Source organism: Pleurodeles waltl, chromosome 12, assembly GCF_031143425.1.
Source record: "Pleurodeles waltl isolate 20211129_DDA chromosome 12, aPleWal1.hap1.20221129, whole genome shotgun sequence".
Classification (NCBI taxonomy): Eukaryota; Metazoa; Chordata; class Amphibia; order Caudata; family Salamandridae; genus Pleurodeles; species Pleurodeles waltl.
Window position 1 is genome coordinate 504,635,865 of NC_090451.1, and position 24,589 is coordinate 504,660,453.

Genomic DNA, 24,589 nt, shown 5'->3' on the forward strand with positions numbered 1-24,589 from the left:
TCTTAGACGCTATACTCCCGTAAGAGGTAAATATTATACACAAAAATATACAGTAGTAACAAAACTCAGGTAAGTAAACAGTCATAGAATAGTGCAAACAGTGAAAATCACCATAGGCTAGAATGGGCCTAGGGGCAACGCAAACCATATACTAAAATAGTGGAATGTGAAAGTCGGTTTCCCGCCTAGGCAAGAGTAGTGTGTAGGGGGCACTGGGAGTGTAAGAAAACACCAAAGGTAAGTAAAGTACTCCACCCCAGAGCCCAGGAAAACAGGAGTAAAGTACAGCAAGATTCCTCAGAACACACTAGGAGTAGTGGTAAAGGATTATGCAAAAACCAAGCAAGACTGCAAGACACCAGTGATGGATTCCTGGACCTGAAGACCTGTGAAGAGAGGAGAAAATTCCAAGAACTAATGAAGAACCCAGAAAGAACAGGAGCCCCTGCTAACCCGGATGTAGGTGAAAAAGTGGATTCTCAGGTTGGAAGAAAAAGTCAGAAATGCACGTAAGATGACAGCTGAGGGTTCCTGCTTGGTGCAAGAGATGTCCCACATCGAGCCATTGGATGCAGGCTGGTTTTCATCATTGGATTCCGCCAACAAGCCTTGGCTCAGCCAAATGTCGCGGTTGGCATGAAAAGTGCTACTTGGGCCCAGGAGGGACATGGGGGTCTCAACTCAGACTGAGGAGACAGAGGGGGCTCTCAGCACTTTATAGAGCCCTCAGAAGAGCAGGCAGCACCCACAGGAGTCCCAGGACAAGGATACAAAGGAGTTGCAAACCACAGTCATCGCAGCACTACACAAAGGGATCCCACGCCACCGGAGAACAACTCAGGGAGCTGAGCATCACAGGATAGAGTGCTGGGAACCTGGGCTACGCTATGCACAAAGGATTTCTGGAAGAAGTGTACAGAAGCCCTAGGAGCTGCAAAACACCCAGTGCACAGGGGTACTGTCTGGCTCGGGGAGGCAAGCCCTTACCTCCACCAAATTTGGACAGCTGGACCTTTGGACAGTCAGGATCACTTTGGTCGACCACCTGTGTTCCAGGGATCATGCTCGTCGACAGGAGAGGAGTCCCAGAGTACCGGATGTCGCTGCTGAGAGGTGCCAGCTGAAGCAGGGAAGTGACTCCGTCACTTCACAGGAGATTCCTTCGGGCCTTCTGGTGCAGGATGAAGACAGGCAGTCCTCAGAGCATGTACAACCTGGAAACTGTTGCAGTTGCTGGCAGGAGCTGAAGTTACAGAGTTGCAGTAGCCTTCTTGGATACTTTCCTGCAGGTGTAGAGTTCCTCAAGCAGTTCTGCGGTTGATCCAATGGTAGAAGGTGAGCAGAGGTTGCAGGGGTGTCCTGCTGGAGTCTTGCAAAACCGAATCTGAGGAAACACCCAGAGGAGAGACCCTATATAGCCCTGAGAGGTGGATTGGTCACCTAACCAGGTAAGCACCTATCAGGAGGAGTCTCTGATGTCACCTGCTGGCACTGGCCTCTCTGATTCTCCCAGAGTTCCCTGACCATCCTGAAAACAAGATGGCAGCACCCAGGGACACTCTGGAGGAGCTCTGGGCACCACCCCTGGGGTGGCGATTGACAGGGGAGTGACGGTCACTCCCCTTTCCTTTGTCCAGTTTCGAGCTTAGCAGGGACTGGGGGTCCCTGAACCGGTGTAGACTGGATTATGCAAGGAGGGCACCGTTTGTGCCCTTCAAAGCACTTCCAGAGGCTCTGGGAGGATACCCTTCCCATGCCTGTAAAACCTATTTCCAAAGGGAGAGGGTGTAACACCCCAGTCCCAAAGGAAATGCTTTGTTCTGCCTTCCTGGGATTGATCTGCTCAATCCCCAGGAGGGCAGAAACCTGTCTGTGATGTGGCAGCAGCTGGGGCTGCAGTGGAAACCTCAGAGAGCTGGTTTGGCAGTACTGGGGGTCCATGGTGGAGCCCCCCAGGGTGCGTGGAATTGCCCCCCCAATACCAGAGTCGGATTGGGGGTACAATTTCATAATCTTAGACCCCTCACATGGCCATATTTGGGGCTACCATTGTGAAGCTACATATATGAATTGACCTATATGTAGTGCACGCTTATAATGGTGTCCCCGCACTCATGAAGTCCGGGAAGTTGGCCCTCACACACAGTAAATTTGCACCTAGCCTTAAGGAACTGAAGGTTAGACATATAGGTGACTTATAAATTACCTGGTGCAGTGAAAATGGCTGTGAAATAGTGCTTACACTATTTCACTCAGGCTGCCATGGCAGTCCTTAAGGAGTGTTTGTATGAGCTCCTCATGGGTGGCAAAAGAAATGCTGCAGCCCATAAGGATCTCCTGGATCCCCAATGCCCTGGGTACCTAGGTACCATATACTAGGGACTTATAAGTGGGGTCCAGTATGCCAATCTGGAGTGGAATATGGAGTCACTAGATTACAGTGACAAATTTAGAATACGGAGCGAGCATGAGCACTGGAGTTCTGGTTAGCAGAACTCCAGTGACACAGTCAAGCATACTGACAACACAGTAAAATATACTGACAATATGTCACAAACTATGAGCACTGGGGTCCTGACTAGCAGGATCCCATTGAGGCAGTAAAAACACACTGACAAACAGGCATATTTTGGGGTTACCATTCCAAGAAAGATGGTACTTTCCTACAAGGCAGAAAAAGATGGCTGGGAGACTCCTGCTACTCTGGCTGTGGTGGTCTGGCATGACCCAGGTGCCAGCATGTGGAGGACTGCCGTCAGCTTGGCCTGCAGAGGCATGTTGGTGGACCTCTGAGATGTTGACTTCAGCCTTGGTGCAATTTGGTTCAGAAGCTGCATGATGGACTCCCTTCTGGAGTCTGTAGTAGGTAATGACCTCCTCCTCCCTGAGGTCAATGAGGACAGTTCTCTGACGGTACACATGCTCCTTTATCCTACGCTGCCGACGAGGTAGTGGTTGTGGCTCCTCGCTACTCCTAGTTGAAGTATTAACATCCCCATGTGGTAGTTTATCTTGCCAAAGTGCTTTGGTTATACTGTGTTTATATTCCAGTGCCAATGCGTCATTTCTTACTCCTGGGTTGCCAATGCACAGGAATTTTTATGCATGTCAGGCTCTGCGCGCCACTTGCTGACAACGCGCCACTTTTTCCTAAACTCGTAAATATCATTGCATCCGTTTTAGGTTAGGATTTACAATGGGATACCTACCTTGCATATATTAAGAACTGTGTTGTGCAGCTGGTTCAGGCACAGGTATATTCCGACGCAGGCCTCTAAAAAGTGATGTCTTGGCCTAGATGCGTCACATTGTAAATGTGGAGTACTGACTGTGCCGCTGGAACGTCAAAAATAATGACAGCGGCCCATGCTCCTTGTAAATATGCTCCTTGTTTTTTTGTGAATCTATCTTAAGTATGTGGAATGAGCAGAAGGTGGAACATTTAATACGTAATATTTGCAGGCCCATCTGCAGCCTTGAGATCAATAAGGTGTCTTGGTGAACATTAATGCAGGGATTTTTACTCCAGCTGACTTTAGTGCACCATTTTTACAATCTTCCAAGAAAATAATGACACAATTAACATACAGGCTAACCAAGCTGGGAGTCAACATGAAACCGTGCCTCACAACTCTTACAGTGGGGATTAGTTTTGAGAGTTCAACTTGAGTGCCCCCTATCACTTGTGCATAGGTATCACAATGTAAATGCGTTATTAATGTTAAGAGAGATTCTGTTATTCCACATTTTTACAAAATAGATCTAAGGCTGCCCTCACTTCAACAAATGCTAATAATTGATGGTCTTTCTTTAGAGAGATGAACTTTCAGCAGTGTTTGGAATGGAAAAAGATAGGCTAAGGTCCTTACCCTTGCTCTAAAGCCAGCTTGTAGATCAGTTAGGGCGTGCTCATCGTCCATCCACTCCTTCACTCTAAATAGAACCTGTTTGGAAACGATCCCCTGAAGATTATCTATCAAGCTTTATGGGTCTTTACTTGGATTGGTTTTCCCTTTGCATTCTTTTTATGGGCGAGCGCAAAGCGCTCAGTCCCATTCTGTAATCTCTCTTTGGGCTTCTAACCATGCCCATGTCACATCAGTCACTTTCATTGGTTGGTGGGCTTGCCTTTTAAAATCCGCTTGCTTTCATTTGTGAAAGGCATGCATACATCATGCCTTTCTGGTGTGTAGCACACCTACACAACACCGGTAAACTACAGAAAATATACGAGGAGCCTCGTTTCCGGACTACTTTATCTGTTTGCAGCACGATCGCGCTGCATTTTACATAGCCGATCGAGGGTGAATTGAGTTCATGGACTGCTCTTGTGTAGAAAGGAAAACAACTGGGAAAGTGACTCGTATTCAAAGCTGCTGAGCTTGGAAGAGAAAGAGAGATATTCTGATATCACTCGTCAATATAAAGCCGAGCAGCTGCTGCCCGGAAACCTCGCATTACCGCAGTGCAGGGAGGAGGGAGCAGTTTGCTTCAAGCATACTTATGAGGTGAACTGCAGTGTGAAATGATTGGTTTTCTGTGTGGCTGTGTCAACTTTTTATTGGATCTGCTGCATTCATTTGATAACTTCTTTTACAAAAATGTTGAGGCAGTTGATTTTTTTTTAGGTCTGGTGTTACCACGTCCTTTTCTATTTCCTTGATTCCAAAAATGCATACATTTAGTATCAGCCGAGTCGGTCGCACTGCTTTAATCGGCCTCAGAGAGATGAAAGGCTGAGGACACCCTGCTGCTCTCCAGACTGCACACCTCTCTGCAGCAGGTGCACTTCTCGCTGAGCTACATTTGCAGGCCAATGACTGGCTCTGGCGCCTTTGATGGTTAAAACGGGGCCTGAGAAACATCGAAAGGGACTCACACGGTCGTGACTGGCTGCTTTCAGCTCCTGGCAGGCATGTCCGCCTCTGCTTTAATAAATTGACATTTTCCTAAGTTCCTACAACCAGCACCCAACTTGAGCGAACTACAGTAACAATGTAATAACAAGCTTTGGCAAAGCCAATAGAGGCGGCTTACATTTTGAACCCTGGGTAAAACATTAAAAAAGCTACAAGAGTGTAAAAACAAAACAAAAACTGCTGTTTTCTGTATACAATGCATATGTGAGGTTAATACATTAAAGTGCAGTGATTTGGGGTACCTTTAGATGTAAAGTAGTCCCTAATGCACGGCAATGGAAGCGGAATGATACACAAAACTGGAAATAGCATAAGGTGAGGAGCAGTAAGACATCCCACGTTGGCAATGAACCTTACAAATACTTGGTGGGCAAAATATTTGAGTGAAACGTCAAACCAGATTTCGTTTAAGTATTGTCCATTACTTCCTGTCCATTCCTAAAGGCTGAGTAATTGCTGAACCCACAATTCTATGTCATTCTGGAGGTCACTGCAGTTATGCGATTCAGCGGCCTTTTTTCCTGCATAATTAGGGATTTGCGTCATCTGCCACATAATCAATCATCTGTTCCATAATCTGCAGATTTTACCAAAAACAATTGTCTCTCGCTCAAACAGATCAAAGTTACTAAAAACGCAGCAAAGTGGGTTCGCGCACAGTGGAAGGCCCTTTGTTAACCAGTCAGCTTTCCGTCTCTTTGTTCGGTATTTGGTTGTGGAACTGGCAGTAGTGAGGGGAAGTCTTTGCTGTAGATGGATGGAGAAGGTAAATGGAAGTGCTTTAGTTATATGCAGGGCCACTGGAATTATGTGGCAGAGAGGACGAGATTATGCAGCAGGGTTGACCAATTTATGTGGCATGAAAAGTCCAGTAATGAATTTACATCACCAATAGCTCTAACTCAAGCAAATGTGAGACCCATTGCATTGTAAATGCTTGTTTAAATTTAGTGTGACTGGGATTTATCTCTGACATAAAGGCCCAGAATTTCGGTTCTGGTAGGTATAGTCCCACAGGATTTCTATCAGGGCCTGGAGCTTTCTTCTTTTTTATAGACCCAACAGCCTCCCCAGTATCCTGTAGAGTACACACCAGATATCCTCTTATAGGATTCAACACCATTAAGCTAACAGAGTGGCCCATATCGTTCTTTTCTTGTGTACTTTTGTTATTTAACTGTGGTTATAGAACAGTGATATGATTCTCTCAAACATATGGGGCGTTGTATGCTTCCACTTGTGTGTCGAATTTCAGAGAATTATGGGCAGATATATGCCAGAAGGATTTTTTATCTTTTCTTTTCAATGTATCTCGTATGTCTGGCCATTTCTCATCTATCCACCTCCTAAATTGTATTCATGTTGCTCTAAATGTTCTTCCAGGTTCAGTTATTTGGAGTTTATTAGGGTTTTTTATTGTCTGTACTAATTTAAAAATGTAGCTTTCCTACAGTCTTTTGTGTACCATGGCATCTGCTTTTCATTTCTAGTGGGCAAAGTGTAATCAGACGGTAGAACAGATCTGAGTGAATTGTGGAGGTTTTTAGTGAGGTACTGGGTTTTTCAGAACCGGTACTGATCCGGTAACCCAGCGGTGCCAGGATACACCCAAAGACCTCGGGTACTTTCCTGATTCAGACTACAGAAACTCAGAGTCTTCTAGGTGAAGTCAAAGATCGAATTTATTGGCTGCAACCAATTGACAAGTGTCCTAGAAGTACAACAGCACGATTTGTATGTTCTCAGGAGACTGTGTTTCAATGCAAAGTCAGGTTTCCTTATATACAGTTTTTTAAGCTTCAGGCAAACATTCTTGACATTTTGGTTGGTCATTCACATGTTTTCACTACAAAGGAAAAAACAGTGTCATGATGAAACCTCATATTTCATGTCATCCAACCCATAATAAATTACCCGGCAAGGCCTAGTATTTTACATCAGATAAGTGTGGACCCCTAATAAAAACGGGCACCTCCCCCTCGTAAAGTAAGAAGAAGAAAAGAGCAGGTGCAGGTGTGAGCAAGTTAGGCAGGGTGTGTGAGCGATAATAAGGGTTTTATGGCCTGGTGTGCCTTGATGCTATCTGATTCGGCCACTGGGAGAGGGACTGACCAAACAGGTTTGGCCTGAGGCAATGGTTCCAGCTTGCCCAGGTCAGAGAAAAGTCAATCAAGGTGTACGTGTCCTTGGAATCAAATCTGACTGTATTATAAGCCTATGTGAGGGCAACTTTTAAAAATGGCTGCCGTGTATAAAATGGGAGCCACGAGTGCAGGACGAAAATGGCGATTTCAAGGTGAAAACGCTGCTGGAATTGAGCGAAAATGCTCATGCTTAGTGTACTAGTCATTATCGGTCTTTTGATACTAAAATCGTACTGCTGTGGCAAAGTAAATTACATGGGTCCAGAATTTTTAGAACCACATTAGGTGGAGCCTAGGCAGCGCGGATGCACTGTCTCTCGGTCTGTTGTAATTGCTCTGTGGGCTCAATGCCCACCTACTGGCTATTTATTGGCTGTGTGCTTTTTGTAATAGAATTCTGTTGTCGCTATTGGTTTCTGGCATGCATTTGGCATGCCTTCTTTTGGATTATCCCTACCAAAGCGCAGCGACCAAGTACAATCTTCTTACACAGGTTCGTTTGTTATATGTGTGTGGAACTTTTTTTTCTTACTTTTTGTCCTGGCATTGTAGCGATTAGTCTGTTTAAGCAGTGCTTGCATTGTTTTTTTAACGTGTGTAAAGATAGCAGTGCGGGTGTTTGATTCTTGTGGTTATTTTTAAACGTGCTTAATTTAACATGTTTAAAGATAGCAGTGCGGGTGTTTGATTCTTTTGGTTATTTTTAAACATGCTTAATTTAACGTGTTGAAAGATAGCAGTGCGGGTGTTTGATTCTTTTGGTTATTTTTAAACGTGCTTAATTTAACGTGTTTAAAGATAGCAGTGCGGGTGTTTGATTCTTTTGGTTATTTTTAAACGTGCCTAATTGTTAGGTACTGCTTGCACAGTTTACATATTTCATCCCATTGCGGCGACATTAAGCAAAGTTTACGTGCATAATTACTTTCCAGCGCGACATTAAGAAAAGTTTACGTGCATAATAACTTTGCGGCGACATTAAGCAAAATGTAAGTGCATTTTTATTTCACATCATAACATATTCATGCTTTGGGTCACATACACTTTGTTAGACAAATACACTACACATAGAAGTCCTCTCTTTTACCCACACGTACTCTGTGGTAGCACAGCACTCACAGACACATTGAGAACGAATGTATTTTGCAACATCACAGTGTGGTTTTGGGTGCATATTTTGAGGATTTTGTTTGTTTGTTTGTTTGCTACAGTGAAAAACATACTTCAATAGAGCAGGGCGCATATTAGCTGCATGTGGTGTTTTGGTTAATTTATTTTGTTACTAAAATTAGAAACGCTATTAAATATAGACGAATGTTCACTTGATTTATTGCGTTTAACTTTAATATTTCGCCAGTATATTAATCACAGTTAACATTCAGTTACATTTACTTTATTCAAGTTTATTACCTTCATACTGCTGCGCTTGCTTGTCTTTACGTTGAATATGTACCGGTTGTGTTAGTACTTACTTCGAAGCCATTTAAGGCAGATTTTTCGTTCTTAAAATTGACAAATTATTACAGTGTTAACGTAGTTTTAATTATGCACTGACACATTTTACAACCTGGCCAGAACAGGCTTAGTTGTGCTAATGTCCACTTCTATTTTACTTCGGCACAGCTACAAATAAAAGTGGTTAACATTTAGCTGTGCTTGTTTCTAAAATATTATTTAGTAGCATCAAGTTAAAGGCCAGTAATGACAATTTTCTTTCCGATCTGCCACAACTTTGTTGCAAGGCAGAAAAGCTATTTAGCCACAAAACAAACAAAGCTTCTTTAGTGGGCAGACAGAGGTCTGTAGTTTGTTTATGTGTTGCTGAAGAGTTCGCCTACCTTCCAAATGGAGAGATTTAGCATAGCTATAAAGATCGATATCAGGAATGTAACCAGCATGTGTGGGTCAGGATGTTGACATTACAAGTATGCTAATTTTCTTTGCTTCAAAGAGGAGTGGTATCTTATCTGGGTCCTGCTTTGTTTTTTCACACATTCGCACTACTTCAGACTTTTGGCTCACTTTCGGTTAGTAATTTCAGACTTTTTCATGAATAGAGCACTGTGAGCGTGGAATTCTCTTTGTGTATGCACAATGATAGATTTACAAACATTAAATTGGGGAAGTTTGTAGTATGTTACTACAATCCTGCAGCGGGCGCTTTGATTTATCTCCTGGTTGCACGTTTATTTTAGAAATATTTTCTTACGTGTTTACATATAGCAGACTGTACGATGGTTTACATTTTGGGATTTTACATTTCTAATGCATAATTACTGTGCATAGATATTTAGCATGCGTTTATACTGTTAGCTTGCTATTAATAATACACACGCGCTCTACTAAACATATATGGTCTCACAGAAATACACACATTCGATCGCCAACACATAACTTTTTAACACTTTCTGTCAATCAAACATTTTGGAATTTCCGCTTGTTCTCTCTCATCTAGCTCTCTTATTTACATAGCACTCTCTCTTTTTATCCCTCTTTTGGCATCCCTTATTTACAAACAGCACTGTTTCTTTCACACTTAACCCCTTCGCTGCCAGGCCTTTTCCCCCTCCTGTGCCGAGCCTTTTTTTGGCTATTTGGAGCAGTTCGCGCTTAGGCCCTCATAACTTTTTGTTCACATAAGCTACCCATGCCAAATTTGCGTCCTTTTTTTCCAACATCCTAGGGATTCTAGAGGTACCCAGACTTTGTGGGTTCCCCAGAAGGAGGCCAAGAAATTAGCCAAAAAACAGTGAAAATTTCATTTTTTTAAAAAAATTTGGAAAAATGGGCTGCAGAAGAAGGCTTGTGGTTTTTTCCCTGAAAAGGGCATCAACAAAGGGTTTGCGGTGATAAAATCACCAGCTTCCCAGCTTTCAGGAACAGGCAGACTTGAATCAGAAAACCCAATTTTTCAACCCAATTTTGGCATTTTACTGGGACATACCCCATTTTTATGATTTTTTGTGCTTTCAGCCTCCTTCCAGTCAGTGACAGAAATGGGCATGAAACCAACGCTGGATCCCATAAACCGCAACATTTCTGAAAAGTAGACAAAATTCTGAATTCAGCAAGGGGTAATTTGTGTAGATCCTACAAGGGTTTCCTACAGAAAATAGCAACTGAAAAAGAAAAATATTGAAATTGAGGTGAAAAAAACATCAATTTTTCTCTAAGTTTTACTCTGTAACTTTTTCCTGCAATGTCAGATTTTCGAAAGCAATATACCGTTACGTCTGCTGGACTCTTCTGGTTGCGGGGATATATAGGGCTTGTAGGTTCATCAAGAACTCTAGGTACCCAGAGCCAATAAATGACCTGCACCCTGCAGTGGGTTTTCATTCTATGCCGGGTATACAGCAATTCATTTGCTGAAATATAAAGAGTAAAAAATAGCTATCAAGAAAACCTTTGTATTTCCAAAATGGGCACAAGATAAGGTGTTGAGAAGCAGTGGTTATTTGCACATCTCTGAATTCCGGGCTGCCCATACTAGCATGTGAATTACCGGGCATTTCTCAAATAGACGTCTTTTTTACACACTGTCTTACATTTGGAAGGGAAAAATGTAGAGAAAGACAAGGGGCAATAACACTTGTTTTGCTATTCTATGTTCCCCCAAGTCTCCCGATAAAAATGATACCTCACTTGTGTGGGTAGGCCTAGCGCCCGCGACAGGAAACGCACCAAAGCGCAACGTGGACACATCACAGAAAACAGACCTGTTTTTAGCAAAGTGCCTACCTGTAGATTTTGGCCTCTAGCTCAGCCGCCACCTAGGGAAACCTACCAAACCTGTGCATTTCTGAAAACTAGAGACCTAGGGGAATCCAAGATGGGGTGATTTGTGTGGCTCGGACCAGGTTCTGTTACCCAGAATCCTTTGCAAACCTCAAAATTTGGCTAAAAAAACACATGTTCCTCACATTTCTGTGGCAGAAAGTTCTGGAATCTGAGAGGAGCCACAAATTTCCTTCCACCCAGCGTTCCCCCACGTCTCCCGATAAAAATGATACCTCACTTGTGTGGGTAGGCCTAGCGCCCGCGACAGGAAACACCCCAAAGCGCAATGTGGACACATCACAGAAAACAGACCTGTTTTTAGCAAAGTGCCTACCTGTAGATTTTGGCCTCTAGCTCAGCCGCCACCTAGGGAAACCTACCAAACCTGTGCATTTCTGAAAACTAGAGACCTAGGGGAATCCAAGATGGGGTGATTTGTGTGGCTCGGACCAGGTTCTGTTACCCAGAATCCTTTGCAAAGCTCAAAAATTGGCTAAAAAAACACATGTTCCTCACATTTCTGTGGCAGAAAGTGCTGGAATCTGAGAGGAGCCACAAATGTCCTTCCACCCAGCGTTCCCCCACGTCTCCCGATAAAAATGATACCTCACATGTGTGGGTAGGCCTAGCGCCCGCAACAGGAAACGCCCCAAAGCGCAACGTGGACACATCACAGAAAACAGACCTGTTTTTAGCAAAGTGCCTACCTGTAGATTTTGGCCTCTAGCTCAGCCGCCACCTAGGGAAACCTACCAAACCTGTGCATTTCTGAAAACTAGAGACCTAGGGGAATCCAAGATGGGGTGATTTGTGTGGCTCGGACCAGGTTCTGTTACCCAGAATCCTTTGCAAAGCTCAAAAATTGGCTAAAAAAACACATGTTCCTCACATTTCTGTGGCAGAAAGTTCTGGAATCTGAGAGGAGCCACAAATTTCCTTCCACCCAGCGTTCCCCCACGTCTCCCGATAAAAATGATACCTCACTTGTGTGGGTAGGCCTAGCGCCCGCGACAGGAAACGCCCCAAAGCGCAACGTGGACACATCACAGAAAACAGACCTGTTTTTAGCAAAGTGCCTACCTGTAGATTTTGGCCTCTAGCTCAGCCGCCACCTAGGGAAACCTACCAAACCTGTGCATTTCTGAAAACTAGAGACCTAGGGGAATCCAAGGAGGGGTGACTGGCGGGGCTCGGACCAGGTTCTGTTACCCAGAATCCTTTGCAAACCTCATATTTTGGCTAAAAAAACGCATTTTCCTCACATTTGAGTGACAGAAAGTTCTGGAATCTGAGAGGAGCCACAAATTTCCTTCCACCCAGCGTTCCCCCAAGTCTCCCGATAAAAATGATACCTCACTTGAGTGGGTAGGCCTAGCGCCCGCGACAGGAAACGCCCCAAAGCGCAACGTGGACACCACCAAAATTTTGGAAGAAAACAGAGGTGTTTTTTGCGAAGTGACTACCTGCAGATTTTGGCCTCTAGCTCAGCCGGCACCTAGGGAAACCTACCAAACCTGTACATTTCTGAAAACTAGAGACCTAGGGGAATCCAAGGAGGGGTGACTGGCGGGGCTCGGACCAGGTTCTGTTACCCAGAATCCTTAGCAAAGCTCAAAAATTGGCTAAAAAAACACATGTTCCTCACATTTCTGTGGCAGAAAGTTCTGGAATCTGAGAGGAGCCACAAATTTCCTTCCACCCAGCGTTCCCCCACGTCTCCCGATAAAAATGATACCTCACTTGTGTGGGTAGGCCTAGCGCCCGCGACAGGAAACGCCCCAAAGCGCAACGTGGACACATCACAGAAAACAGACCTGTTTTTAGCAAAGTGCCTACCTGTAGATTTTGGCCTCTAGCTCAGCCGCCACCTAGGGAAACCTACCAAACCTGTGCATTTCTGAAAACTAGAGACCTAGGGGAATCCAAGGAGGGGTGACTGGCGGGGCTCGGACCAGGTTCTGTTACCCAGAATCCTTTGCAAAGCTCAAAAATTGGCTAAAAAAACACATGTTCCTCACATTTCTGTGGCAGAAAGTTCTGGAATCTGGGAGGAGCCACAAATTTCCTTCCACCCAGCGTTCCCCCAAGTCTCCCGATAAAAATGATACCTCACTTGCGTGGGTAGGCCTAGCGCCCGCGACAGGAAACGCCCCAAAGCGCAACGTGGACACCACCAAAATTTTGGAAGAAAACAGACCTGTTTTTAGCGAAGTGCCTACCTGTAGATTTTGGCCTGTAGCTCAGCCGCCACCTAGGGAAACCTACCAAACCTGTGCATTTCTGAAAACTAGAGACCTAGGGGAATCCAAGGAGGGGTGACTGGCGGGGCTCGGACCAGGTTCTGTTACCCAGAATCCTTTGCAAAGCTCAAAAATTGGCTAAAAAAACACATGTTCCTCACATTTCTGTGGCAGAAAGTTCTGGAATCTGAGAGGAGCCACAAATTTCCTTCCACCCAGCGTTCCCCCACGTCTCCCGATAAAAATGATACCTCACTTGTGTGGGTAGGCCTAGCGCCCGCGACAGGAAACGCCCCAAAGCGCAACGTGGACACATCACAGAAAACAGACCTGTTTTTAGCAAAGTGCCTACCTGTAGATTTTGGCCTCTAGCTCAGCCGCCACCTAGGGAAACCTACCAAACCTGTGCATTTCTGAAAACTAGAGACCTAGGGGAATCCAAGGAGGGGTGACTGGCGGGGCTCGGACCAGGTTCTGTTACCCAGAATCCTTTGCAAAGCTCAAAAATTGGCTAAAAAAACACATGTTCCTCACATTTCTGTGGCAGAAAGTTCTGGAATCTGGGAGGAGCCACAAATTTCCTTCCACCCAGCGTTCCCCCAAGTCTCCCGATAAAAATGATACCTCACTTGCGTGGGTAGGCCTAGCGCCCGCGACAGGAAACGCCCCAAAGCGCAACGTGGACACCACCAAAATTTTGGAAGAAAACAGACCTGTTTTTAGCGAAATGCCTACCTGTAGATTTTGGCCTGTAGCTCAGCCGCCACCTAGGGAAACCTACCAAACCTGTGCATTTCTGAAAACTAGAGACCTAGGGGAATCCAAGGAGGGGTGACTGGCGGGGCTCGGACCAGGTTCTGTTACCCAGAATCCTTTGCAAAGCTCAAAAATTGGCTAAAAAAACACATGTTCCTCACATTTCTGTGGCAGAAAGTTCTGGAATCTGAGAGGAGCCACAAATTTCCTTCCACCCAGCGTTCCCCCACGTCTCCCGATAAAAATGATACCTCACTTGTGTGGGTAGGCCTGGCGCCCGCGACAGGAAACGCCCCAAAGCGCAACGTGGACACATCACAGAAAACAGACCTGTTTTTAGCAAAGTGCCTACCTGTAGATTTTGGCCTGTAGCTCAGCCGCCACCTAGAGAAACCTACCAAACCTGTGCATTTCTGAAAACTAGAGACCTAGGGGAATCCAAGGAGGGGTGACTGGCGGGGCTCGGACCAGGTTCTGTTACCCAGAATCCTTTGCAAAGCTCAAAAATTGGCTAAAAAAACACATGTTCCTCACATTTCTGTGGCAGAAAGTTCTGGAATCTGGGAGGAGCCACAAATTTCCTTCCACCCAGCGTTCCCCCAAGTCTCCCGATAAAAATTATACCTCACTTGCGTGGGTAGGCCTAGCGCCCGCGACAGGAAACGCCCCAAAGCGCAACGTGGACACCACCAAAATTTTGGAAGAAAACAGACCTGTTTTTAGCGAAGTGCCTACCTGTAGATTTTGGCCTGTAGCTCAGCCGCCACCTAGGGAAACCTACCAAACCTGTGCATTTCTGAAAACTAGAGACCTAGGGGAATCCAAGGAGGGGTGACTGGCGGGGCTCGGACCAGGTTCTGTTACCCAGAATCCTTTGCAAAGCTCAAAAATTGGCTAAAAAAACACATGTTCCTCACATTTCTGTGGCAGAAAGTTCTGGAATCTGAGAGGAGCCACAAATTTCCTTCCACCCAGCGTTCCCCCACGTCTCCCGATAAAAATGATACCTCACTTGTGTGGGTAGGCCTAGCGCCCGCGACAGGAAACGCCCCAAAGCGCAACGTGGACACATCACAGAAAACAGACCTGTTTTTAGCAAAGTGCCTACCTGTAGATTTTGGCCTCTAGCTCAGCCGCCACCTAGGGAAACCTACCAAACCTGTGCATTTCTGAAAACTAGAGACCTAGGGGAATCCAAGGAGGGGTGACTGGCGGGGCTCGGACCAGGTTCTGTTACCCAGAATCCTTTGCAAAGCTCAAAAATTGGCTAAAAAAACACATGTTCCTCACATTTCTGTGGCAGAAAGTTCTGGAATCTGGGAGGAGCCACAAATTTCCTTCCACCCAGCGTTCCCCCAAGTCTCCCGATAAAAATGATACCTCACTTGCGTGGGTAGGCCTAGCGCCCGCGACAGGAAACGCCCCAAAGCGCAACGTGGACACCACCAAAATTTTGGAAGAAAACAGACCTGTTTTTAGCGAAGTGCCTACCTGTAGATTTTGGCCTGTAGCTCAGCCGCCACCTAGGGAAACCTACCAAACCTGTGCATTTCTGAAAACTAGAGACCTAGGGGAATCCAAGGAGGGGTGACTGGCGGGGCTCGGACCAGGTTCTGTTACCCAGAATCCTTTGCAAAGCTCAAAAATTGGCTAAAAAAACACATGTTCCTCACATTTCTGTGGCAGAAAGTTCTGGAATCTGAGAGGAGCCACAAATTTCCTTCCACCCAGCGTTCCCCCACGTCTCCCGATAAAAATGATACCTCACTTGTGTGGGTAGGCCTAGCGCCCGCGACAGGAAACGCCCCAAAGCGCAACGTGGACACATCACAGAAAACAGACCTGTTTTTAGCAAAGTGCCTACCTGTAGATTTTGGCCTGTAGCTCAGCCGCCACCTAGGGAAACCTACCAAACCTGTGCATTTCTGAAAACTAGAGACCTAGGGGAATCCAAGGAGGGGTGACTGGCGGGGCTCGGACCAGGTTCTGTTACCCAGAATCCTTTGCAAAGCTCAAAAATTGGCTAAAAAAACACATGTTCCTCACATTTCTGTGGCAGAAAGTTCTGGAATCTGGGAGGAGCCACAAATTTCCTTCCACCCAGCGTTCCCCCAAGTCTCCCGATAAAAATGATACCTCACTTGCGTGGGTAGGCCTAGCGCCCGCGACAGGAAACGCCCCAAAGCGCAACGTGGACACCACCAAAATTTTGGAAGAAAACAGACCTGTTTTTAGCGAAGTGCCTACCTGTAGATTTTGGCCTGTAGCTCAGCCACCACCTAGGGAAACCTACCAAACCTGTGCATTTCTGAAAACTAGAGACCTAGGGGAATCCAAGGAGGGGTGACTGGCGGGGCTCGGACCAGGTTCTGTTACCCAGAATCCTTTGCAAAGCTCAAAAATTGGCTAAAAAAACACATGTTCCTCACATTTCTGTGGCAGAAAGTTCTGGAATCTGAGAGGAGCCACAAATTTCCTTCCACCCAGCGTTCCCCCACGTCTCCCGATAAAAATGATACCTCACTTGTGTGGGTAGGCCTAGCGCCCGCGACAGGAAACGCCCCAAAGCGCAACGTGGACACATCACAGAAAACAGACCTGTTTTTAGCAAAGTGCCTACCTGTAGATTTTGGCCTGTAGCTCAGCCGCCACCTAGGGAAACCTACCAAACCTGTGCATTTCTGAAAACTAGAGACCTAGGGGAATCCAAGGAGGGGTGACTGGCGGGGCTCGGACCAGGTTCTGTTACCCAGAATCCTTTGCAAAGCTCAAAAATTGGCTAAAAAAACACATGTTCCTCACATTTCTGTGGCAGAAAGTTCTGGAATCTGGGAGGAGCCACAAATTTCCTTCCACCCAGCGTTCCCCCAAGTCTCCCGATAAAAATGATACCTCACTTGCGTGGGTAGGCCTAGCGCCCGCGACAGGAAACGCCCCAAAGCGCAACGTGGACACCACCAAAATTTTGGAAGAAAACAGACCTGTTTTTAGCGAAGTGCCTACCTGTAGATTTTGGCCTGTAGCTCAGCCGCCACCTAGGGAAACCTACCAAACCTGTGCATTTCTGAAAACTAGAGACCGAGGGGAATCCAAGGAGGGGTGACTGGCGGGGCTCGGATCAGGTTCTGTTACCCAGAATCCTTTGCAAAGCTCAAAAATTGGCTAAAAAAACACATGTTCCTCACATTTCTGTGGCAGAAAGTTCTGGAATCTGAGAGGAGCCACAAATTTGATTCCACCCAGCGTTCCCCCACGTCTCCCGATAAAAATGATACCTCACTTGTGTGGGTAGGCCTAGCGCCCGCGACAGGAAACGCCCCAAAGCGCAACGTGGACACATCACATTTTTTCATTGAAAACAGTGCCTACCTGTAGTTTTTGGCCTGTAGCTCAGCCAGCACCTAGGGAAACCTACCAAACCTGTGCATTTCTGAAAACTAGAGACCTAGGGGAATCCAAGATGGGGTGACTTGAGGGGCTCTGACCAGGTTCTGTTACCCAGAATCCTTTCCAAACCTCAAATATTGGCTAAAACAACGCATTTTTCACACATTTCGGTGACAGAAAGTTCTGGAATCTGAGTGGAGCCACAAATTTCCTTCCACCCAGCGTTCCCCCAAGTCTCCCGATAAAAATGATACCTCAGTTGTGTGGGTGGGCCAGGTGCCTCCAACAGAATAAGGCCCAAAACTTGTAGAGATACAGGGGATAGTACTGCGAGTTTATAAGGACATATTCTTTTATACATCTTTAGACTGACTCTGCTTTGGGGACCCACATACGTGAGGTGTCATTTTATTTGGGAGACTGAGGGGAACACTGGGGAGTAGGAATTTTGTGCTGGAGTGGTGATCGTACGAAGAAAAGTCAGGAAAATATGTTTTTTTTAAGCACATTTTGAGGTTTACAGAGGAGTCTGGGTAAGAAAATGTTGGGGGATCCACGCAAGCCACTCCTCCCTAGACTCCTTGGGGTGTCTAGTTTTAAAAAATGTCTGGGTTTGGTAGGTTTCCCTAGATGAAGGCCGCACACAGGACCAAAAACATAGGTGCCCTCCCCCCCCCCAAACACAGGTAGTTTTGTAATATATCGTTTTGATGTGCCCACATACGTCCGTGATGTGCCAAACACTAAAATTTTGAAAAGAAACACACTTAGGTTATGTGAAAAAGACCCCTCACCCACCAACCAAGTTGGTGGCATGCTTCATCATCGGGGTCCCACCTGAGGCACCTAGCGTGTCATAGGTGTGCTGCGACGCCTGATTACAGCGGAGCAGGTTTGGTCATTTTTACCACACATACTGGTTGGATTTGGCACGAGGGTGAGTGATGGTTCAGTGGATCAAATTTTACTAACAAGAGCTTTCACAAAAATGAAAAGCACTGTTAGTAACTGAAAGGCAAAAAACTGAACCAATGACTCACAGCTCGTGAGCTGTAAAGCCGCGACAAGGCACCAACCGCTTTACAGTCCATTCACACAACTTTCATACATGACACACACAAGGCCATTCACACCGCCAGCCACGGGCCCAGCACATTACAACACTCACATCGACAGACAGCGCCACTCAAGGGCCCATCACTTACATACGCCCACATGCCTGATACAACAATCACACCAGCTGATGGGAGTGTGTGGACTGGTGTTTGGCTTGCAGTGTGTTGCAGTAGCCTACATCAAGTCAATATGTACAGTCTCAGCCAAGCCCCACTCCACACACAATGGCATCATATTTTTTTTTTTTTTAACAGAGGAACCCCTAACTAAGTAGAAAGAATTACAAAACAACAAACACAAAAGCTCTAACTAACAACATGACAGAAATGCTAACCATGAAACTAAACACATGAAAATACAAAACAGACATGAGTTTACACTCATGGTTGTTCCCAGAAATTCTTCTGGGTGTGGTAATTCTTAAAACAAGCACCGACACACAGCCCAGGCTTTGAAGGACAATCTGGGCAGTACATTCGAGACTCCCTCCGGATACCTCTTCGAAAACACACTCTACATTTCTTAGCTGGAAAGTCTTTTTTGGGTGTGGGAGGAATGTGCTCAGCAAAGTGGCGATCTTTCAATCTAGCCACATCCTCCACCACTGCTTCTCTAGGAACTCTGGCCTGTTCCACCACAATAAGGCTCTCTATCACTGACTCCTGAAATTTCACAAATGTCATCTTTGAGTCTGGAGACCTATCCCTAAACACAATAAAAGCATTGAAGGTTGCTAAGTGGAAGAGGTGAAGTGCTAACTTCTTATACCAAACATAAGACTTACGAATAGCAGTATAAGGTTCCAACCTCTGGTCAACTCTATCTACACCTCCCATGTGCTTATTATAATCTAAAATGCACACAGGTTTGCGCACTTCAGCAACCTGGCCCCAAACAGTCACAGGGGAAGTACTCTCATCATGGATGGTACTTAGCATGTAGACATCCCTCTTGTCTGAAAATTTCAAAGCTAGCAGCTCCTCGTTCCGCAAGGCACAGCACTGTCCCCTCTCAAGTTTTTTACAGACAAGCTCCCTTGGATAGCCTTTCCGGTTAGAACGGATTGTGCCACAAGCAACTGTGTCCACTCTAAACAATTCCTTGAACAACTGCACACCAGTGTAGAAGTTATCTACATACAAATGGTGACCTTTGTTGAACAGTCGTCTACCAAGATCCCACACTATTTTCTCAGTAACTCCAAAAGTGGGAGGACAACCAGGGGCGTCAATATTGGAATCCCTACCAGTGTACACACGGAAACTATACACATATCCTGTCCTACTTTCAGACAGCATATACAATTTAATTCCATATCGTGCCCTTTTGCTAGGAATGTACTGCCTAAAAACCAAACGACCCTTGAAGAGGACCAAAGACTCGTCCACACTTATCTCTTTGCCTGGAACATAGACCTCCGAAAACCGATCTACAAAATGATCAAGGACAGGCCTAATCTTAAAAAGACAGTCAGAATCTGGGTGATCTCGTGGCAAGGCTAATGCATTGTCAACAAAATGCAGCATCCTAAGAAGAAGCAAATACCGATTACGACTCATGGTAGCTGGAAATATAGCTGTTGCCATCAAGGGACTAGTAGACCAATAAGAAGCCAGTGACGGCTTCCTTATCAACCCCATCAAAAAAGTCAAACCCAAAAACTTTTTTAGCTCCTCCAAATTTGTGGGAATCCACTGGGCAGCTCTAGAGTGTGGCCTAAGTCTAGCAGCGTTGTCCCTCAAATGCTGCTCCGCATACAAATTAGTCTGCTCAACAATCTCTTCCAAAAACACATCATCCATGAATAACTCAAAGAAATTGATAGGCATAAAGTTCTCTGTATTGGCGTTACACCCCAGGAGACCAGTAAAGGCAGGCAACTCTGGCTGCTCCATGTTTGGGGCAACCCAGACATCAGGTCTTCTAACGGGAAACCTTTCAGCCCCAGGTTGCTGCACTATTGGCACATCAATGTCCTCCTCTAAAACAGAACCTTCATCTGCACTGAGTGTGGCTTCATCATCAGAAGATTCCCCTCCAACAGAAACATCACTGCCAGAATCTCTGACTTCCTCCTCTGCCTCAGATTCAGAGTCCGTCTCATAGTCATGATCAGACTGTGACTCAAAAAGCATACCAACCACCTGCTGAGCGGTCATCCTGCGGCTAGCCATGATCTCTCCTGCTAAAATTAACTGGACAAATTCACCACCAACAACCAGCACTGTGTAAGACAAGTAACAAAGTGTAGCTTTGTTAGTAAGAGTTACAAACTCAAAAACTATACCGCTCACTTGCCTGAAAAAGCTTGATTCACCAGCAACTACACAGCAATCACCAATGATATCCCACTAAAAAGAAAGAAAGAAAGGCAAATTAGAAATAAGACACAACAAATATCATTGTGCACAAACCTAAGGACAATTTCACACACAATCCTGCATTTAGTACACCCCCTACAAACATGTCATTCATGCATGGCAACAATACTCCTTTGGAGTAAATTGTTTTTACTTACCTAAAACATGCAACTGTGCAAACTGCAGGTCAACCACCGCCAAAACCGCAAGGAGCCACAGCAAATAAAGCAAAAGCTTTGAACTAGAACAAAAAGGAGGAATTTTTTTTTTATCACAAATGCAAAGACTTCTTCAGTTGACAAACACCCCACCATCAAACATTTTAGAAATTGGTGCCTAAGTGGATTCTGTCATAGGGGCAGATGGGCCTACTAAAAAAATAGGCCTGTCTGCCCCAAGGAAGCCAGAAAATACCTTTAGTACTGTGTCCCCATGGAGAGCGACCCTTGCCAAAGGGGACAGCCCTCAAACAAAAAAAAACAAAAAAAACACACACAACACTATCCCTGGTGCCTAAGTGGCTTCTGCCCCCTTGGGGGCAGGTGGGCCTAAGAAAATAGGCCCATCTGCCCCCAGGGGGTGTAGAAATGGCCAACAGGTCAATGCCCCCCTTGGGGGGGCGCCCCGTGACCAAGGGGACGCCCCCCCACAAAAATAAACACATAAAAAAAAATCCCTGGCGTTCTAGTGGTTTCTGCCACCCTTGGGGGCAGATCAGCCTAAAAATAATAGGCTGATCTGTCTCCAAGGGGTGCAGAAATGGCCTGGGTACATGTGCCCCCAAAGTGGGGGGCGACCCTTGCCCAAGCCCCCCCCCATCCACTAACACACACACACACACACACTATCCCTGGTGTCTACGTGGCTTCTGCCCCCCTTGGGGGCAGGTGGGTCTAGAAAAATAGGCCCATCTGCCCCCAGGGGGGGCAGAAATGGCCAACAGGTCAATGCCCCCCTTGGGGGGGCGCCCCGTGCCCGAGGGGACGCCCCCCCACAAAAATAAACACATAAAAAAAAATCCCTGGCGTTCTAGTGGTTTCTGCCCCCCTTGGGGGCAGATCAGCCTAAAAATAATAGGCTGATCCGTCTCCAAGGGGTGCAGAAATGGCCTGGGTATATGTGCCCCCAAAGTGGGGGGCGACCCTTGCCCAAACCCCCCCCCCATCCACTAACACACACACACACACACACTATCCCTGGTGTCTACGTGGCTTCTGCCCCCCTTGGGGGCAGGTGGGTCTAGAAAAATAGGCCCATCTGCCCCCAGGGGGGGCAGAAATGGCCAACAGGTCAATGCCCCCCTTTGGGGGGCGCCCCGTGCCCGAGGGGACGCCCCCCCACAAAAATAAACACATAAAAAAAAATCCCTGGCGTTCTAGTGGTTTCTGCCCCCCTTGGGGGCAGATCAGCCTAAAAATAATAGGCTGATCTGTCTCCAAGGGGTGCAGAAATGGCCTGGGTACATGTGCCCCCAAAGTGGGGGGCGACCCTTGCCCAAGCCCCCCCCCATCCACTAACACACACACACACACACACTATCCCTGGTGTCTACGTGGCTTCTGCCCCCCTTGGGGGCAGGTGGGTCTAGAAAAATAGGCCCATCTGCCCCCAGGGGGGGCAGAAATGGCCAACAGGTCAATGCCCCCCTTGGGGGGGCGCCCCGTGCCCGAGGGGACGCCCCCCCACAAAAATAAACACATTAAAAAAAATCCCTGGCGTTCTAGTGGTTTCTGCCCCCCTTGGGGGCAGATCAGCCTAAAAATAATAGGCTGATCTGTCTCCAAGGGGTGCAGAAATGGCCTGGGTACATGTGCCCCCAAAGTGGGGGGCGACCCTTGCCCAAGCCCCCCCCCATCCACTAACACACACACACACACACACTATCCCTGGTGTCTACGTGGCTTCTGCCCCCCTTGGGGGCAGGTGGGTCTAGAAAAATAGGCCCATCTGCCCCCAGGGGGGGCAGAAATGGCCAACAGGTCAATGCCCCCCTTGGGGGGGCGCCCCGTGCCCAAGGGGACGCCCCCCCACAAAAATAAACACATAAAAAAAAAACCCTGGCGTTCTAGTGGTTTCTGCCCCCCTTGGGGGCAGATCAGCCTAAAAATAATAGGCTGATCTGTCTCCAAGGGGTGCAGAAATGGCCTGGGTACATGTGCCCCCAAAGTGGGGGGCGACCCTTGCCCAAGCCCCCCCCCATCCACTAACACACACACACACACACACTATCCCTGGTGTCTACGTGGCTTCTGCCCCCCTTGGGGGCAGGTGGGTCTAGAAAAATAGGCCCATCTGCCCCCAGGGGGGGCAGAAATGGCCAACAGGTCAATGCCCCCCTTGGGGGGGCGCCCCGTGCCCGAGCGGACGCCCCCCCACAAAAATAAACACATAAAAAAAAATCCCTGGCGTTCTAGTGGTTTCTGCCCCCCTTGGGGGCAGATCAGCCTAAAAATAATAGGCTGATCTGTCTCCAAGGGGTGCAGAAATGGCCTGGGTACATGTGTCCCCAAAGTGGGGGGCGACCCTTGCCCAAGCCCCCCCCCATCCACTAACACACACACACACACACACTATCCCTGGTGTCTACGTGGCTTCTGCCCCCCTTGGGGGCAGGTGGGTCTAGAAAAATAGGCCCATCTGCCCCCAGGGGGGGCAGAAATGGCCAACAGGTCAATGCCCCCCTTGGGGGGGCGCCCCGTGCCCAAGGGGACGCCCCCCCACAAAAATAAACACATAAAAAAAAAACCCTGGCGTTCTAGTGGTTTCTGCCCCCCTTGGGGGCAGATCAGCCTAAAAATAATAGGCTGATCTGTCTCCAAGGGGTGCAGAAATGGCCTGGGTACATGTGCCCCCAAAGTGGGGGGCGACCCTTGCCCAAGCCCCCCCCCCATCCACTAACACACACACACACACACACTATCCCTGGTGTCTACGTGGCTTCTGCCCCCCTTGGGGGCAGGTGGGTCTAGAAAAATAGGCCCATCTGCCCCCAGGGGGGGCAGAAATGGCCAACAGGTCAATGCCCCCCTTGGGGGGGCGCCCCGTGCCCAAGGGGACACCCCCCCACAAAAATAAACACATAAAAAAAAATCCCTGGCGTTCTAGTGGTTTCTGCCCCCCTTGGGGGCAGATCAGCCTAAAAATAATAGGCTGATCTGTCTCCAAGGGGTGCAGAAATGGCCTGGGTACATGTGCCCCCAAAGTGGGGGGCGACCCTTGCCCAAGCCCCCCCCCATCCACTAACACACACACACACACACACTATCCCTGGTGTCTACGTGGCTTCTGCCCCCCTTGGGGGCAGGTGGGTCTAGAAAAATAGGCCCATCTGCCCCCAGGGGGGGCAGAAATGGCCAACAGGTCAATGCCCCCCTTGGGGGGGCGCCCCGTGCCCATGGGGACGCCCCCCCACAAAAATAAACACATAAAAAAACATCCCTGGCGTTCTAGTGGTTTCTGCCCCCCTTGGGGCAGATCAACCTAAAAATAATAGGCTGATCTGCCCTCAAGGGGGGCAGAAATGGCCCTAAAAGACATGCCCCCCAAAGGGGAGCGACCCTTGCCCAAGGGGGCGCCCCCCCATCCACTACACACACAATCCCTGGTGCCTAAGTGGCTTCTGCCCCCCTTGGGGGCAGATGGACCTAAAAAAAATAGGCCGATCTGCCCCCAAGGGGGGCAGAAATGGCAAACAGTTCTCTGCCCCCTTGGGGGGGGCGCCCCTTGCCCAAGGGGGCACCCCCTCCCAACATACCTGCACAGAAAATATAATTCCCTGGTGATCCAGTGGTTTCTGCCCCCCTTGGGGGCAGATCCGCCTAAAAAGTAGGCCAATCTGCCCCCAAGGGGGGCAGAAATGGCCGTAACAAATTGCCCCCACAAGGGGA